This window comes from Pleurodeles waltl, chromosome 8 (assembly GCF_031143425.1).
Source record: "Pleurodeles waltl isolate 20211129_DDA chromosome 8, aPleWal1.hap1.20221129, whole genome shotgun sequence".
In the NCBI taxonomy this organism is placed as follows: domain Eukaryota; kingdom Metazoa; phylum Chordata; class Amphibia; order Caudata; family Salamandridae; genus Pleurodeles; species Pleurodeles waltl.
Window position 1 is genome coordinate 633,148,336 of NC_090447.1, and position 19,750 is coordinate 633,168,085.

A 19,750-nucleotide genomic window follows, 5' to 3' on the forward strand; every position below is an offset into this window, starting at 1 on the left:
GGGTGAGCCACAGGAGCACAGATGACATCAAGAAAAGGTGGTATGACCTCCGCTCCCGGACCAAGGAGAGGGTGGCTGAAAGGCTCCGGGAGATGAGAGGCACAGGAGGGGGACCATCGCCTGTGCCACCACCCACACCCCTGGAAGAAAGGGCAGAGGAAACCTTGGAGCAGGAGGCAGTTTCTGGATTTGGGGACCTGGACACCTCAGAGCCCAGCACATCAACCGGTGAGTACCATGTGACATGCCTGTACCCCTATCAATGCCATACCCCCACCCACCATGTACACAGGGGCATGCACAACCAAGATAGCTCCATTTCAGGGTAGCAAACGCCAGAATGATGCATTATGGGAAATGTAGTCAAGTAGGCAGTTCATAGGCAGATGTTTATTAGGAAGTGTGCAACAGATAGTAGACACTGACAGTCTGTCCCCCATGTCCCACAGGTCTCCAACAAGACACCACCACTACTCCAATCAGCCAGCCCCATGAGGACACCTCAGGACCCGCCAGCACCCCCACCTGCACAGTCAACAGCATCCCTGCAGTAGCCGCAGTAGCCACACCTGCTGCAACAGTATCCCAAGAGGCTGCCCCAGCAACAGGCAGGGATGAGACAGGTGAAATCACAGGGCAGCCACCGCTGCGCAGGCGTCGCAGGTCCAGGACATCAGGGCTGCAGTCTGCATCCGGGCAACTACCTCCCAGCACCAGTGAGGCACATCTGCTGCATGGTCAGCGCCTACAAAATCGAATTTTAGGGAGGATTAGTGGTGTGCTGCACCGCTTCGTGCGCAATAACAATGCCAGCATGCAGCACCTGAACTCAAGGATGGACATGATCTGCACTAACACTGGGGACCTTGCCCTTGCCATGAGGGAACTGGCGGGAGGACTACTGGCCCAGGCCGAGGGTGGGTGGCGCAGGGACCGTCAGCTCCTGCACAGACTGGACAGGATGGCCACATCCATCAGCAGGCTCGCCATGAACACCACAGGCCTGTCGAGGAGGACAGTTGGGCTGCAGGTGGAAATGGGCCATTTCGCTGGGGATGTGGCTAGGGGCCTGGGACGTCTGACCCACATCATTGACTTGATGGAGACACGGAATATGTCTAGGGGCACAGGGGAAACACCCCAGGACAGTGAGGAGGGCTCGACAGTGAGCAGTGTCTCTGTCACTGACAGCAGGGTGCTCAGGAGTAGCAGGCAGAGCACCACGGAAGCACCAGGGACCAGCCAGGCTGGCAGGAGGGGCAGAAGGTCATAGAGATCACCCTGGACCATTAGAAGTGGCACATGACGTCAATGGGCCACATGCCTGGTGTGCATTTTCATGCCCATGGACATTCATTACTTGTAAATAGTTTCATTTCTGCACTAATAAAATAGTTATTTTTGTTCCACTTAACAAATGGAGTTTTTGGTCAACAGGTGAGTATGGTTGGAGTTGACACGTACCTTCCAAAGTATTGTGTTGCGATGTGTTCCCGTCTCAGTCTGCCTTGATTAGCTATACTCCTATCCCCATGATGGCGATGTGGTTGTTCTTGCTCTTCATCATCAGGATCTGGGTCTGCAGGGGTGAGAGGTAGCCCACGTCGGGTGGCTATGTTGTGGAGGATGGCGCATGCGACCACAATTTTGAATGCTGTAATGGGGGTATACTGGAGGGCACCTCCACTGCGGTGGAGGCATCTGAATCTTGCTTTCAGGAGTCCGAAGGTGCGCTCGATAAGGTTCCTGGTCCTCTTATGTGCATTGTTGTATCGCCTCTCACATTCATTGCTGGGTGTTAAAAACGGAGTCATGATCCATGGCCTTAGAGCATATGCACTGTCACCTGTTGGGCACAAAAAGTACACTGTTAGGAAGTCCTGATTGTTGTGCACAGTGACCTGTGTGTATGTCTGCAAGGTGTCTGTAGCTCTACCTAGGAGGTATCCGTCTCCAAATTCCCCACGTTCCAGGTGTTGATGTATCCCACTATGCCTAAACATGTATGAGTCATGGGTACTGCCTGGAAACTTAGCTACAATGTCCGTGATGACATAATGGGCGTCACAAACAACCTGAATATTCAGTGAGTGGGTACACTTTCTGTTGCGGAAAAGATGTTCCAGATTTGCAGGGGGGCATATTTGAATGTGTGTCCCATCTACACACCCTATGACATGGGGAAAGTGGGCAATGCGGTAAAAGTCCAGCTTGGTGCTGTTAATTTCTGCCTCATTCCTGGGTAGGTATATGAAGTGAGACCTGTGTGTGAGTATGGCATCTAGGAATGCCCTGAGGAACCTTGACACTGAACTTTGGGATACCCCACCTGCCACAGCAATGACCCCCTGATAGCTCCCTGAGGCCAAGAGGTGCAGTGAGCATAGCACTTGCACATGCGTAGGGATGGCGCAGCCACGCAGAGTCTGGTGTTCTAGCTGTGGTTTCAGTAAATCAATTAATTCTAGTATGGCTGCGCTGCTAAGGCGGTATTTATCGTATATCTCATCCTCAGTTTGCTGAAAAAGAGTCTGCCTTGTTCTATATATCTTCTCCTGTCTGTGGCCCCTCCTCCTCCTCTGCTGGGCTGCGTGGACTCTCCTTCTCACTGCTTTCAGGTATATCTCCGCCATGTTGAGTAACCCAGATGCCTTCTGGGTCTCCTTTTATACTTTGGTTATGGTTACTACCTGCTCTGAGTTAGGGGTAAATTGCAAGTGCAAAATGGGCTTTTTGCGACTAGTCCCAATTTGCGAGTTGCAATTGCATAAGGCTTGCGACTCGCAAATTGCGACTTGCAATTTGCGGGTCGCAAAATGGGGTCGCAACTGATGCGACTCGCAAACGGGTCCCATCGCTTTTTGCAAGTCGGAAATGGGGTTTTTGCATCCCATTTCCGATTTTGCACTGTCGCAAATAGCGAATCGGCCCATTTGCGACTCGCAAAACTTTGCTACATCTGGCCCTTAGTCCCTTGTTGTGCTTCCAAATGCGGTAAATGGCTCGAGTGTAAGTCAGAGCTTGAAGCTTTTGACACCGCAAACTCCAGGTGCAGTTGTACAACAGGTGCCAATGCCAAATGCGAGTAACATCTCATTACAGGGATTGACAGCACAACAATTGAATGAGTGGTTGGATAGTTTGAATACTCCTCAAAATGCATCCAAGGGAGAAGAGCAGATAAATCGTGTAAGGCTGACTACTGAAATAACAGAGCGAGTTGAGGGAACGATGGGAGTGAATTGATTAGAATGCTATACAGAAGAAGAGCTGAGGTATTTGTGTCCGAGAATTACGAGAGAGGTGGGCAAGATATGTCAGAAATTGGCAGATCTGGCAGACAAACATAACGTAGAGATTGAGAGAACGAAGCACTTGAAGAGAAGTTACAGGTTAGATTTCGAGGCAAAAGACTTTGAACACATGAGGTCAGCAGGGATGAAGGCGCATCTAAAATAATTATTGCAGAGTGCTCAGATCTGGGGAGCATTAGAAAAGTGGGAAGGGAGATGGACAAAGAAGAAGGATAAACAGAAATTAGATTCACAAGAAGGGTCTGAAGGTGTTCAGAAAGAAAAGGATCCAGTAAAGATTTTATCAATGAGGGAAATTCCAGGAGGACAATTTGTTCATGTTCCTTGGCACAGGAGTGATATTTTGTCATTCAGAAATGAATATCCAAAACTAAGAGAGAAACCTGTCGAGTGGTACCAGCAGACAGATAGATTTGTGAAGCTTTCTAAATGTCTGTGGGAAGACTTAAATACTCTATTGGAAATAGTGGTTCCAGCTGACTTGTGGGTTGAGTGCACGAGAGCAGTGGATTGGCTGACGAGTGAACCAGAAAGGGATAGAGTTACAGGTGCACCATCACCTGAAGTAATGAAACGTTATTATAAGCTGATTGAGTTCCTGAAAATGAGAATCTCGCCTGAAAATATTGACTGGCAGAGGATTGACAGGACAGTGCAGGAGGTGAAGAAGTCAATACATACCTATTACGAAAGATTGTTGAAAGCGTTCAGAGAGTACAGTGGTAAAGAAGCAATTCAGCCGAAAGACATGTTGCACTTTGTGTTTAGGTTCGTTGAAGGATTGAGGCCTGAAATAGGGCAGATAATTAAGAGTAATTTGATCTGTTGGCAAGCAAAGCCGATTGATGAGGTGTTGCAGTATGGGAAATTTTATAGTGATGAGATTGAATTGAAGCAGAAAAAGTTGAAGGAGAAAGCGATGGTGATGCAAATTAAGGCAGCTCAGACAGGAGTGCAAGAAGCTTTAGTGCAACAGATACCGCAGCAGCAGGGAACTGTCATGTTCCAACTTCAGGTGAGAGGTAGGGGCCGTGGAGTCAACATGGGATCGGAGTACTGTAGTGGTTCAGAATGATGTGAAAGGGATGAAAAAGATGGTACTGTGTCATCTGTGCGGAAACGTGGGACACTGGAAGCGAGAGTGTCCGTTGATGGTGCAGGATGGTGTTGTTCAGCAAAGTGGTGATGTCAATACATTTTAAACTGTCAAAGTCCCTAGAACGAGAGTACTTAATCCGAATTTTCAGAATCAAGTGCAGAATTTTCAACCCATGCAGCAGGTGCAAATGCCTTGTGCACAAGTGACACAGTTGCAACCAACGCAGCAGCAGGTTCCTATGGTACCTAGACAGCAAATGCAGATACCTGAAGCCCCAATAGAACAGCAACAGATGATGCTTACTCAGCAGGTCACAGGTCAGAGACAAGACAGAAGTAGTGACAGAGTGCACCAATTCCCATTACATAGTGAGAATGAAATAAACAATGAATGGATGAGTATTAGTTTGGATAAAGAGCCATGTATGCTTGCAGCGTCCTTCGAGGTAGATCAGAGAGGACCTTTGGTGAAGAGAAAGGTGATGGTTTACAGGGTCTCATTCTAAGTGGACACAGGAGCTACATACTCTACAGTGAGAAGTGCAGAAGTCCTGAATTTACCTCTTTCAGGCAGAACACTATAGCTAGTGGGGGTAGGAAACAGACAATTGACAAATCCAATCACAGATCCAGTACAAGTTGAGATTGGCAACTTCCAGGGACTGCATAAGTTTGTAGTTTGCGACTCAAGTCCAGTATCTCTACTGGGAAGCGACTTGTTGTGCAAGACCAAATGTTCCATTAATTGTTCGACTGCATGAATAGAGGTTCAGACTAATGGGGATGATGAGGAAGATCAGGCACCTGAAACTGAGACTGAAAACATTAACGAAGAGTACCCGCTGATTGAGTTTTTCCCAATGTTTACTGTGAAAGAATTGCATGCAGACTTGCAGGGAACAGTACAGGAGAACGTGTGGGATCTGGCAGGTAAAGAAGTGGGTTTGATTAAGGGAGTGGAACCGATTAATATTACTTTGAAGCTGAATGTAGTGTTTCTGCAGCTTCCACAGTATAACATGGCACAAGATGTTCTGATGAAAGTGACGCAGATAATTGGACATTTCCTGAAACAAGGGGTTTTGAAAGAAGTGTTGAGCAGTCCATGTAATTCACCGATAATGGGCCTGAAGAAGCTGTGTGGGAAAGTACGCATTGTGCGAGACTTGCGAAAAGTGAATTACATGGTGGTCAAGTGTTGTCCTGTTGTGCCAAACCCAGCAGTGAAACTGTTTCGGATTCCTTGCGATGCAGAGTGGTTCACAGTGATTGATTTGTCACAAGCTTTCTTTTCTGTGCTACTTGAGGAGGATAGTCAGTTTCTTTTTAGTTTCAAAATTCCTAGACAGAGTCTACAGCTGGTGCATGCTTCCACAAGGGGATACGGAGTCACCGTCTCTGTTCAATCAGATCCTGAAAAAGAACTTGTAGTCATTGGAACTACTGTATCAATTGACTCCAGTGCAGTACATTGATGATTTGCTAATTGCATCCAAGACAAGGGACGATTGTAAGTACGACCTGATTGCCCTGTTGAATCATGTGGGAAAATCTGGACATAAAGTGTCACCTTTGAAATTGCAGTACTGTCAGAAATCAGTGAAATACTTGGGACACTAGATTGAGAAAGGGTCAAGGAGAATCTCCAGAGAGAGGATTACAATTATATTGCAGAGAAGTCCTCTGACTTCACAGAGAGATGTCAGAATGTTTCTGGAAATGGTAGGTTATTGTCGTCAGTGGATTCCAAATTTTGCTGAGATTGCCAAACCATTGCAGCAACTGACACATAAGGAGGTTACTGACCCCATAACTTTACATGAGGATCAGATGAAAGCTTTCACTGAGTTGAGAGAGAGTTTGTGCAGAGATCCAGCCCTTGGAATGCCTGATTACACAAAGCCATTCACATTGTTTTGTCATGAAAGTGATGCGTGTTCTTTGTCTGTTTTGACACAGGTCCCTGGAGGTGCTTATCGCCCAGTAGCCTATTTTTCAGCTACCTTGGACCCAGTAGCAGCAGCTTTACCAGGTTGTCTGCGTGCTGCTGCTGCAGTTGGTCAAAGCCTTTCACAATGTGAGGGAGTAGTGATGGGATACTCTTTGACGGTAATGGTACCTCACTCTGTTGAGATTTTACTGACAAGGACGGATACCCAGCATTTGACTGTTGCCAGATTAACAAGGTATGAGGCGAGCATTCTAGGTGCTCCAAATGTAACATTGAAAAGATGTACAGTGCTGAACCCGGCAACATTACTTCCAAATGATACTGTTGAAATTGTAAAAGAGGAAGACATCGAGCATGATTGTCTTGAGGTAACTGAACTGTGTACAAAACCAATCAGAGATACACGATTGGTAGAAAATGATCAAATTGTCTTTGTTGATGGTTCATGTCTTGGAGATGGTACAGGGACATTGAGAGCAGGATATGCTGCATGCACAATCACAGGTACATTAGAAGCCTCTTGGCTTCGAGGTGTATATTCTGCATGAGTAGCAGAATTGGTAGCTCTTACTAGAGCATGCCATGTTTCTGCTAGACTGAGAGTCACAATCTATAATGACAGCCAATATGGATTTGGAATTGTTCATGATTTTGGTCAATTGTGGTCGCAAAGAGGTTTCCTGGCCTCTACTGGTACACCAGTAAGAAATGGCGACAAGATAAAAGAGTTGTTGTATGCAATACAGTTACCTGAAGAAATTGCCGTAGTGAAATGTAGTGCACATCAAAAGGGCCAGGATTACATCTCATTGGCAAATGGATATGCGGTTCAAGTCGCAAGGTTTTGCGCACTGAACTGTATATCATTCAAAGACAAGTGGGAATTAATGTCAGAAGAAGATAACACATGTACAAGTTTTGCACTGAAAGTGATTGATACTCTGGATGAGTTGAAAACATTGCAAAGTAATGTTGACAAGGAAGAGAAACGTCTCTGGGTCAAACTGAAATGTGTCCAACGTCCTGATGAGATTTGGGTTTATGAGGCGGGTCAAATGGTTCTGCCAAATAGTTTATTGTCGCAAATGGCCAGATATTATCACGGACAGGCACACATTGGGAGGGATGCCATGGTTCGATTGTTCAAGATCAACTGGTTTAACCCTAAGTTTAGGCAGGCAGCAGAGGCAGTATTTCATTGCTGTATAATTTGTCAGCAGCTGAATGTGGGAAAAGGGACAGTGGTGAATTTGAGCCACATTGGAAGAGCAGGAGGTCCATTCAGCAGAATGCAATTGGATTTCATTGAGATGCCTGGGTGTGGAGGTTTAAAGTACGTGCTGGTGATAGTGTGTGTCACTGGATTGAAGCATACCCTACAAGAAGGAATGACAGTCTCACAGTAGCAAAGCTGTTACTCAGAGTGTTGATACCATGTTTCAGGTTCCCGATCTTTTTAGAATCAGATAGAATCAGATAGGGGAACTCACTTCAATACCAAGGTGATTAAACTCTTATGTGCAGCACTAAATATTGAACAAAAGATGCACTGTAGTTACCGCCCTGAAGCATCAGGACTGGTGGAACAGATGAATGGTACCTTGAAATCAAGAATTGCAAAGATGTGTGCAGCTATGAATCTGAAATGGACAGATGCATTGCCTTTGGTGTTGATGTCAATGAGAAACACAGCTGACAGGAAGACAGGGATGTTGACTCCTGAGATCCTCATGGACAGAGCAATGAGATTACTAGCAGTTCCAGCCAATGCGCTTGTGAATATTACAGATGATATGGTGTTGGACTACTGCAACGGTCTGGCTGATGTGATTCGCTCTTTTTCTCAGCAGGTGCAAGCCACCACCCTGCCACCCATCCACAATCCAGGGCACAACCTGAGAGCCGGTGACTGGGTCAGAAAGCATGTTCGCAAGACCTGTTTGGAACCACATTGGAGGGGTCCTTATCAGGAGGTGTTAACAACTACGACAGCTGTGAAGTGTGCAGGACTCCCGAACTGGATACACGCGAGCCATACAAAGAGAGTGGTATGTCCACCAGATCACGAAGAAGCGTTGTTGAAAGCACCAACAACATCAAAACAGGTCACCGCACCTGGACCAGAAAGAGAACCAATAGAGCCTGAAGTTGAACCAGAACTTGTGGAAGATGGTTCTATTACCCCTGTAAGAGACGAGAGTGAAGAATTACAGGAAGGTGTGGAAGAACCAATCTCGACGAACACAGCAGGAGAGCCTAACTCAGCAGAGGTTCTCCCAGGAGCAGACGGTGCTGAAAAGCAGACAGAGCAAGTCCCAGACCAAGAGGGAGAAAGAGTTTAGAAGGATCAAAGTCAAGGTGATCCGATTCCTCTTGAGCCCGTTGCAGGTCCCTCAAGGGAAAACACCATAGAGAAAGAGAAAGAGAAAGAAAAGTGTCCAATTTTGAGAAGAATATTAACAGAAGGAACAAGAAAAGGAGATAATTGGCCTGAAAGGCAGATAGGGAAGAAAAAGGAACTGGTCATAAATTAAACAATAGAGGAATAAGTGGATACTAAGAGAAAAGAAGAATTGAGTGAAAGAGAACTAAGTGGTGATCGAAAGTTGAAAAGAAAGAGAATAGCAAGTCGACGCTATGCAGGTCCTGAATGGGCGTATGCAACTACCAATGAATGGCAACAAAACTACCAATGAATGGCAACAAAAGTTTATGTCTTTTTGTTTTGATAGAGAAGTTCCGAGTCAGTACTTTGATGTAACCTGAAGGTGATCGAGGAAGCTGAATTGTTGAGCTAATCTGAAAAACCTAAGAAAGAGGCGATTTGAAAATAAAACTGAAAGAGACATTGATAACCTGACTTGACACTGAAAACTGGATGTGACAAGCTGCTAATCGATTTGATAAGGAAAAGGGGTTCCTGGATGTGAAACTGAACTGTGAGAGAAGAATTTTTCTTCAATTTTGATTTTTTACTGCACTTTATATAAGAGTTACTTCTGCTTTCTGATTCTTTACAGATCATGGCTCAGCTAAATAATCAAGACAGAATTGCTAGGCGCTGTAGATACATGTGTGTTGGATTGGCAGTTATGTGTTGAATAATGTTTATAGTGATGATTGTGGGAATGTCTGTTCATGATATGAAAAGAGCTACTGTTACTTCTGATCCTGAAACTACTACACTAACAGCTTTAGAGAGGTTTAAGCTAGATGAGAAATATTTGCATGACTATACTAATGCTAAAGGAGTGCTCTCTTCTAATGTTTTCTATTGCTTGTTGAGTGAGCATGTTGAAACGATGGATTGTCTTGTGTGTACGTAAATTCCTTCGTCAGTAGAGGAAGGAGTTATGTACTATAGTTTACCCTTAACCTATGGGATAAGCTGTAGCCTGCTACCAACAACGTTCTATAAACAAGAGTACATACAGTATTTTTATTCTAACCATGATGTTGTGTTTTTATTTGTTCCTATTATTAGATACCTGAGTAAAATAGCTAGAGAGCATGATATAGTGCTAGTTAGAGGATTCTTTGAGCCTACATTAACATTTGGAACAGCCTATGCACATCAAAATAATCTCACATGCTTGCTTACACCTTTAGCAAATAGCTTTATAGGGCATACTGATGACAGGAGAAAGTCTCTAAAAGAAAAATTAGCAAAAGGCTTAGAGAAAATGACTTATAAGAATGATTATGCTTACACTGCTATTAAAACTCTAGGGAAATTAGCATTAGATGGACTACATATAGGGAAGCTTTGTATATACATAGGCCAAAATCACGCACCAACACTTTATTTGTGGGAACGAGTGAATGCAGGCATGTGTTTTTGTTTCAGAGTAAGTGGACTTTTATGCTGAATGGTCAGGACCCTGCTATTCCTGGGATCTATTATATTTTTGGACTTAATGCTTATAACCGTCTTCCAAGAGGATGGTATAGGACATATTATTTGCGGATAGTTTTACCTAAAATGTACCAGATAGATGACTTAAAGAAGTTTCTGAAATTGACTGAATTACATCATAAGCGACAGAGGAGGAAAACCTCTTCTGCAATTGTGGGAGATATTTTTGGTGCAGTGATTCCTTCAGTGGGAATCATTCTAAATTCGATCAAGATACGGAAGTTGTCTACTATTGTGGATAACATGCTGACAAATTTTACAGGGGCAATACTCCTTATAAATACTGAATTAGCTGCGGATAGAGTTATGACGCTTCAAAATAGGCTTGATTTAGACATTCTTTTAGCGAAAGACGGCAGAGTCTGTATGATGATTAGTGCTAGGCATTGTTGTTCCTAAATTCCGGACAATGATAGGGAGATAAGAGACTTACTCACTAATCTGACTAACTCAAGTAAGGATTTGAAAGAATTGAAGGAGCCAGGTGTTTGGGAAAAGGTTGGAACAGGATTTGCTTCAGTGGGAAATTGGCTTCGTCAAATTTGGAATGGGGTATTATTAAAAATCATACAAGGATTATTAATTGTGATTGCTTGCATATTAGGATTATGGGGTTCATGTAAATTACGTCAAAAGATAAAATTGAAATGATCTAAAAATAATCAGAAGAGGGAAGAACGAAACAGGGAAACACTTTATAGGGAAGATTTGAGAAGGAGACAAAATACAGCAGAAACAGAATTGTGAAATGATGGGGAATGAAAGGTGTGATGACATATTTAGTCATCAGAGAAGGGACTGTTGAAGCAGATATGCTAATTAGAAATTATTAATAAATGCTTATATGTTATGGTTAACAAAAGTTCATAGAGAAATTATTCATAGAGAAAAATGAATGAGCATGTTTGAAAATGTGCCCACGGGGAATGGCAGCCACTTAAACTAAAGTTGTACTAAAATGATTAAGAATACGTGAAATAATGACAAAATGTAATGATAATGTAGTAATGTGCCATATTGAGATGTATAACCTACGTTTTGCATTATATTGTAGAGTTAATTTAGCCGAAGTTGTGGCCCAGTCTTTCCAGGCCTCATGCAGGAGTCGAATTAATAGACGCACATTGTAGAAGTTGCTGGTGCATTGAACTGACCGTGAACTGTTTGCTGCTTAACAAAATCTACTTTGCTAGAGTTTGCTGCAATGTTTAGATTTACAGGAGATGATGAAACTAAAATGTTACAGTTTGGTGTAAGGCAGGGCCTTCTCTTGGATACCGGCGTCATGGAGGCGTGCTGATAGGGTGCGGTGGCAGACCGTGTCAAAGGCTGCTGATAGGTCCAGGAGGATGAGGGCGGCTGTTTCTCCTTTGTCCATCAGGGTCCGGATGTCGTCAGTGGCGGCGATGAGGGCGGTCTCGGTGCTGTGGTTACTGCAAAAACCGGATTGGGAAGGGTCCAGGATGTTGTTGACTTCGAGGTAGAGGGTCAGCTGTTTGTTGACAATCTTCTCGGTCACATTTGCCGGGAAAGGGAGCAGGGAGATGGGCCGGAAGTTCTTGAGGTCCTTGGGGTCCGCCTTGGGCTTCTTCAGAAGGGCGTTGATCTCAGCGTGCTTCCAGCTTTCTGGGAAGGTTGCTGTCTTGAAGGAACAGTTGATTGTTTTCCGGAGGTGGGGCGCAATGGCTGCTCAGGCTTTGTTGAAGACGTGGTGAGGGCAGGGGTCCGATGGGGATCCGGAGTGGATGAAGTTCATGGTTTTGATGGTGTCTTCGTCGCTGACGCTGGACCAGACGGTCAGGCAGGGGTGGTGGACTCGGTGGTGGGTGCGGGGTGGTCGGGGTTGAAGCTGTCGTGGATGTCGGTGATCTTGCGGTGGAAGAAGGTGGCCAGGGAGTCGCACAGGTCTTGAGATGGCGGGATGTCGTTGGTGATGGAGCTGGGGTTGGAGTGTTCTTTCACGAAGCTGAAGAGCTCTTTGGTGTTGTGTGCGTTGTTGTCTAGGCGGTCCTTGAAGGCGGTCTTCTTGACAGTCCTGATGAGTTGGTGATGTCTGCGGGTGGCGCTCTTGAGGGCTGTGTGGTTGTCTGCTGTTCGGTCATGGAGCCATTTCTTCTCCAGCTTCCGACAGGTGTGCTTGGAGATCCGGAGGTCCTCGGTGAACCAGGCGGCTTTCTTGTTGGTGTGGTTGGTTGTAAAGGTCTTGAGAGGGGCGAGGGTGTTGGCGCAGTCGTGGATCCACTGTGTGAGGCTTGGTCGCGGCGGTGTCTGGGTCGGTGGGGTCGGTGGGTGGCCTCAGGGCGAGGGCGGTAGTCAGTTGGTCCTAGGTGACCTTGCCCCGGCAGCGGCGTGGTAGCTGTTGGGTGCGGTGGTGTGTGGTGGGTTTTCTGAAGGTGAAGTGGACGCATCTGTGGTCGGTCCAGTGTGGTTCGGTGGTGTGGTTGAAGGAGACGTGGGGGCTTGCGGAGAAGATGGGGTCGAGCGTGTGTCCAGCAGCATGAGTGGGTGTCGTTACGAGCTGTTTGAGTCCGAGGTTGGCGAGGTTGTCGATCAGGGCGGTGGAGTTGGCGTCGTTGTTGTTCTCGAGGTGGAAGTTCAGGTCCCCGAGGAGGATGTAGTCCGTGGAAGCGAGGGCATGGGTGCTGATGATGTCGGCGATGGTGTCACTGAACTGTGGGCGGGGTCCGGGAGGTCTGTAGATGAGAGTTCCTCTGAGGGTGGTGTTGGGGTCGGTGTGGATCTGGAAGTGCATGTGCTCGGCGGTTGTGAGGGTGTCATCGGTGTTCGTTGAGAATTTGATGGAGTCTTTGTGGATGATGGCGATTCCTCCTCCCACTCCGTTGGTGCGGTCTCTGCGGGAGATCTTGTAGCCCTGTGGGATGGCTATGGCAATGTCTGGTGCTGAGGTGGCGTTTAGCCAGGTCTCCGTCAGGAAGGCGACGTCGGGGGCAGTGGAGTCTAGGAGGTCCCAAAGTTCGATGGCGTGCTTGCGAGCGGAGCGGGTGTTGAGGAGGATGCAGCGGAGGTGGTTGGGTTCTCTGGCTGGTGGTGTGGAGGGTTGGATGCTGGTGAATCTGCAGTTCCGGCAGGTGAAAGGCCCCTGGGTGCGTTTTGGGGTGGCCCGGTAGCAGGGGTGGTCTCGTCTGGTGTTGAGTGCGTGGAGGGTGCTTGCGTCGTAGTGCAGTCTGGCGTTGCGGGGGGTGCGGGTTCCAGGGGTTCTGGTGCTGGGTGCGGTCCAGGCGTGGACGGGTGCAGACGGGCTTGTCTTAGGCACGCCTTCGGCGCTCCAGTGGCGTGCCCACTGCGCGCGTCCGCTTCGTGGCCTCCATATGAGGGCAGAGGGAGGGAGGAGCAGCTGGGAGGTGGGATTGGGCGGCCAATGGGAGTGAAGGGGGCGGGGCAGCAGGGGCTCAGCAGCAAGGGAAAAACCTGGGGGGAACCCGGGGAAAAAACGTCGGGAAAAGACGGCGGGAGAGGGACAACAGAGCACAGGGGTACAGAAAGCAAAACACAGGGGCACAGAATGAAAAAACGAAGTGACACAGAAGCCAAGCGCAGGGGTACAGAAAAAAGGGAGCGAGTAGTCAGGCGGCAAAAGCGGCAACGGAGGTTCAACCCACAGGGGGCTGCATGGCAGATGGGGGGAGGGACCTGCCTGGTGACACTCGAGCGCTGTTCGCGCATTGCGCTTTTAGGTTATGTGAAAGTTGTCCCCCAGGATGTGTACAAACTTACAGGTCTTGGGGAAACTTGGAGGGGTGAAGGGAACAGTACAAAGAGCTCATTGTAATTTAGAATCATGAAATCACGTTTTGGCGGGTGACCAAGGGCCTATGCCCTGTAACTCGCAGCAGCCAGGTGAGATGATCTTCCCGGCCCACAAGGTTCATCAGCTACCCAGAACACGCGTTTTTGCTAAAAAGAATGACCCAGCAGTTAACCCTATGAAGCTGCAGCTTCTGCCTGAGTCGACACCCTCAGTTGTTATCCTGATAGGGGTTACGCCATTCAAAGGTGGAGAGGTTGAATTCACTCCTGAACTAATGCTGAAGGCGAGGCATTGGTGTGACAATTATATGGGGAAGGGCCGGCAGGCAACCTTGCACATACTAATGGCTAGAAGAGTGGGTTGGGTGGGGTTAAGGGAAAAATATCTTGAGGGGGGCTGTATTGTTTTAAACTTCAGGCACCAGTGTTTTGCTAGGAGTGATTTACAATACAGGTATGGTTGTAATGGACCTGCCACAGGTTTTAGGGTTCTCCCCTGGGATACTTTTACGCCCCAGTAGATCCCTTTCTAGGGATGGGAGGTGTAGATCAAATAGTCGGGTGGAGAAGGGGAGATGTGACCAGCCAAGGCCAATTTCTCTAGCCAACAGGTTTCAACCATTGATTGGTCTGGCCTGTATTGACTGACTGACTTCGAGCTGTGATGGGTTGACTCAGACAGAGGAACGTAGTGAGGTTGGGAAGGATTGTGGTCAGACAGAGAGTGAAATAAACCAAGGTGCTTTGATTAAAGTAGCCTGTTGGAATATAGCCGGACTTAATAACAAAAAAGATGATGATAGGTGGATACATTTTATAGGTTGCCACCATAGCTCTGCAGGAAACTTGGGATGCAGATAATTCATTTTTTATGGATGGGTTCTCTTCCTTTTTTGTTACCACCATACATTCAATTCATAAAGAACAGATGATGGACGGAATGCTGAACAGTGCAAACATTCACCCCAATCACAAAGATCTGGGTTTAATCCATTGTTTTGTTTGCTCACCACCCCACCCCACCCCTGTTTAAACCCAGCCATATGCAAATCAGTCTTGACCCTGTTCCCCATGGGAACAGTCCAGCCCGAACTGCCAAGCCAGATCTTCCCTGGACCAGAAACAAACATTCCAGAACCAGTTTCAGGGTATCACCCTTCATCAGCTAGGCTAGCTTGAATCCAGTGATGCCATGAGCACGGGACCCACGTCTGAGCATACCATTCCCATTAGGGGCGACAAATGCAAAGAGAACAGATGATGGACGGAATGCTGAACAATGCAAACATTCACCCCCAGTCACACAGATCTGGGTTTAGTCCATCCTTTTTTGCTCACCACACCACCCCAGTTTGGACCCAGCCATATGCTAATCAGTCTTGACCCTGTTCCCCATGGGAACAGTCCAGCCCGAACTGCCAAGCCAGGTCCTCCCTGGACCGGAAACAAGCATCCTACAACCGGTTTCAGGGTATCACCCTTCATCAGCTAAGCTAGCTTGAATCCAGTGGTACAGTGAGCACACGGGACTCACATCTGGGCATACCCTTCCCACTTGGGCGACAAATGCAAAAAGAACAGATGATGGACGGAATGCTGAACAATGCAAACATTCACACCCAGTCACAAAGAACTGGCTTTAATCCAGCATTTTCTTGCTCACCACGCCACCCCAGTTTGGACCAAACCATATGAAATCAGTCTTGACCCTGTTCCCCCGGAAACATTCCAGTCCAAACTGCCAAGCCAGGTCCTCCTTGGACCGGAAACAAGCATCCTAAGACCGGTTTCAGGGTATCACCCTTCATCATCTAGGCCAGCTTGAATCCAGTGACACAGTGAGCACAGGGCTCACATCTGGGCATACCCTTCCCACTTGGGGCAACAAATGCAAAAAGAACAGATGATGGACGGAATGCTGAACAATGCAAACATTCACCCCCAGTCACAAAGATCTGGGTTTAATCCATTGAAGGAGGGGGCCCCATCCCCTCCTTCAAGGGAAGCGGATGCAATACAACAATTGATTATATCTTAATTTCTGCTGCTGCATTTCACAGGACTAAACATTCTGAGATTAAGAGGAGCCATTTTAGTGATCATAACCCCCTTGTGTTTGACCGAGATTGGGGATGTAGGGGTAGCCATTAGGTCATGTGTGGAAGGCGGAGGCAGGGGGATATCTTCTAAAGATCAGGGCCAATGCATAAAATAGAACAAAATCATCACAGATCACTTTGTCAGCAATCTCCACAGTATTTGTGAATCTAATTATAACACTGCCTAAGAACAGATTAGCTTGATGAGGAGGTTCTAATTGCCTTTTAACAGATCTGCGGGCAGGTGGCTAAAGATCCTAGCAAGCCGGCGGGCAAAAGGGAGTGAAGTAGATAGTTTGACCAAACCTGCTCACTAGCCCATTGAGGCCTAATCCCTAGGGACAGAAACGAGATGTAAACAGGAGGGGAATACACAAACAAGCCTTGTCTGCTAGGAAATCTGAGTTCAAAAAGAGAGAGCTTGGGATGACCTTTTGCAGATCAGCGACTGGAACAATAGTGAAAAGTTTTGGGAGGTGCTTAAAAGGTCTTTTAAGGAATCTAGGGATGATGCAATGGAAGGTATCATTGCCCCAGGCATCTGGGTTTCACACTTTCAGAGTAACTATGATAGTCTAATGGATGGGACCCAGACTGCTGATCAGGTTGGATGGAGTAGGCCATGGGCTTAAGTGAGGAGAAATTTGATGCAATTGGTACAATGCCCAATTGGAAGGCACCAGGTCCTGATGAGGTACCCGCTGATTTATTTAAATCTGATCTACAAGTCTGGGCAAAAATTTACACTCACGTCAGTAATGCTGTCTGCAGGAAAGGTTTCACGTAGTCCTGGTCTAAAGCTATTATTGTTCCCATATTTAAAAAGGAATCAAGATCAAACCTAAAATGCTATCGACCTGGGCTCTGAATTGTGTGCAACCTCCAAAGATTTCCTGAGGGCTAGTTTGCAGTTAGACCTCACCCTTCTCTATGCGGATGCCGCTGTTCTGATCTCTAGGACCACGGTAGGTCTGCAACAGTTGGTTGATTTGTTCAAGGCCTTTATGAGAGAGCTTGATCTGAGTAGTAACTATTTTAAATCACATACTATGGTTGTTGGCTCTAGAAACCCCATACAAAATGCTTTGGTGGGGGAAGGAACTGGTCACTACCTTTTCATATTTAGGGGTCATTTTTGATGAAAGAGGCTGGTGTGTCCCCAACTGAAAACAAAAAAGAATGTATTTCAAGAGCAGCAGTCGTGACTCTAGGTTTTGATTAAAAAAAATTGGAAGCTAAACCAATTCAGGCACCTGTCACAGTAAAGGTATCCCAATTGCCAGGAACTGCAGTGAAATCTGAGGCTTCAAGAATCTGAGGGATATTCAGACTGTGGAAAAAATTTAGGACAATCCTAGCTGTTCCACAGTCAGTACCTACATATGTTATATACATGAAGAGTTGGGGTTCGGTTATATTTGTGATCAACTAGCTCTTGAACCTTGCTCAGGTGGATCAGGGTATGGTGTAATCCGGCGCTAGACCTCAACTGGAAAATTATAAAAGATTGCCCGGCGTTACATATCCCATGGATTAAACATATCAAGGTTGTTGTGTGCAAACTGGCTCACCCTGACTTATTTGAGCACCCGTATGGTATTACAAAGAGGGACCTTACTTGGGTGAAGAAGTCCTTTGGTGGAGCCCTATTTGATTAATGTCACGCTGTCTCAACACCGATCCCTGCTAACTAGATTCAGATTTAACCTTCTACATTGGTCCTTGGTGATCCCCCAGGGTAAATATCAGGTGGAAGAGAGAGGTCCTTGAACGTGTGATGACTTCTCTGAACAAGATACTGTGCACTTTATTTTCTTTTGTGATCACCATAGAGCGTTGTGATGTTGGTACATTTTGCCTTTATTTAGGGAGCATCCTTTTGAGCAAGTTAGACCAGTATTGATGTACTTAGAAATATTAACAATCCCTTTTACCTGTTTGAATGTAGCAAGCTTTTTGACAGGGGCTCTTAGAGGTTGTCCTGGCTATGTGCCTGGCTGTGAATTTTGTATCTGTTTTTAATGTATTTTTTAGCTGAATTTTTATTTGTTTTTAACTTCAGTGTGATAATGTAGTTTTATGTTTATATATGTGAAGTAGAAGAGCTGTTAGTCAAGCTTTTTGACTCACTGTTTGACTGACAGCTCTTCTCCTTCTCTTGGCAAATTGCTGAGTGGCAATACACTGCCGCAGAGAGTGGGATGGCTTAGGGATGCGACTTACTGCCAAGAACAATTGACTGCCTACTGGGAGCTGATGCAGGCAAAATCCCGCACAAAAGATGTGTGGTCCCCTTTAGGGTGGTACCTTGACGCTCAGGCTGAGATGAGGAACCTGTAGCTAGCATTGGAGGCGACCGATGAGTCGGATCCCCATACTGCTGTAAAACAGGCTCTATAGGTGGTTTAGTGTGACTGCAACACAAAGCGCCAGCCGTCATACATTGGTGTGCGGACCATTAAGATCTCTTTGCAGCATCTTGACATTGTCTCCCCTTTCTGAGTGGTTCCCCTCCCTCTTTTTTGGTTCCTAACCACACCCCTCTTAGCAATGTAAACAACAATAGAGTAACTGCAGATATTATTTAGAGGACATGTTGTATTGGACATTCTGTGACAGTACTGGATTGTACATTGTTTGCCTCTAGTTTGTTTGAAATTTCAATAAAAATAATTTTTTTTAAACGAAGAAGTAAGCAGTTCAAGATGGTTCTTCAAAGTAGACCTCAAGGCTGGATACCATCAGATAAAGCTAGCCCCTGAATCAAGGGCAATCAAAACATTCTCCACCCATGTGGATTTGAGGAGATACAAACATTTGTGTTTTGCAGTGTCTAGTGCTGCTGAGGTGTTTCAGGATACCATCAGGGAGGTGTTGGCACACTTCCAGGCGTCATCAATGTCAGCGATGTCATACTGTTGCACGTGACCACCCTTAAGGCGCACACTGACAGATAAAGAGTGCCTTTTCGGCGATTAATGGACAATACTCTCACTCCCCACAGGCAGAAATGTGCTTTTCTTCAGAAGGAAAATTTGTTTTTTTGGCTATCATTTCTCTGAAAATGGTAACATGCTGGATCCAAAAAAGTCCATGACGTTCAATCCACTCTTGCTCCACCAATGTGACTGGAGTACACAGTTTCCTGGGGATGGTGGCATATTGTGGGCTACCACTAGTGTCACTGGAGTATGTAGTTTCCGGGGGATGGTGACATACTTTGGGTAGTTTATTTAGAATATCACCACCCTCACAGCCCTCCTGCAAGAACCAACAAAGGCCAATGCCTCACCGAATGGGGCCCTTCCCAAGAAGAAGCTTTCCAAGCAATCAAACAAGCACTTTTTGGGCACAGCACGCTGGCTTATTTTGACCCTCGTCATGACTCGCAACTCTTGCTGGATGCCAGCCCCACTAGCCTGAGGCTGTGCTTTCTCAAAAACAATGGTGAATAGGCCCCAGCTGCGTATGGAAGTCACACTCTAACAGACACTGAGCAGCGCTACTCACACATCGAGAAGGAAACCATTGCAATTTAATGGGGGGTGTTTTTATTTTCATATCTATTTTTATGGTCACACGTTTACAGTCCATACTGAACACA

General features: G+C 46.3%; 1 long non-coding RNA gene across 1 annotated transcript in view; it reads right to left on the minus strand.

Annotated features, from left to right (window-relative positions):
- Positions 1-215: 215 nt before the first annotated feature.
- The window catches only part of LOC138250185 (uncharacterized), a 47,009-nt gene continuing 27,474 nt past the window's right edge, over positions 216-19,750 (minus strand). The window contains exons 2-3 of the long non-coding RNA XR_011194901.1: positions 1,465-1,846; positions 216-745 (exon numbers count right to left, since the gene is read on the minus strand). This is a non-coding gene — a long non-coding RNA (uncharacterized lncRNA). The remainder of the gene's footprint in view (positions 746-1,464; positions 1,847-19,750) is intronic.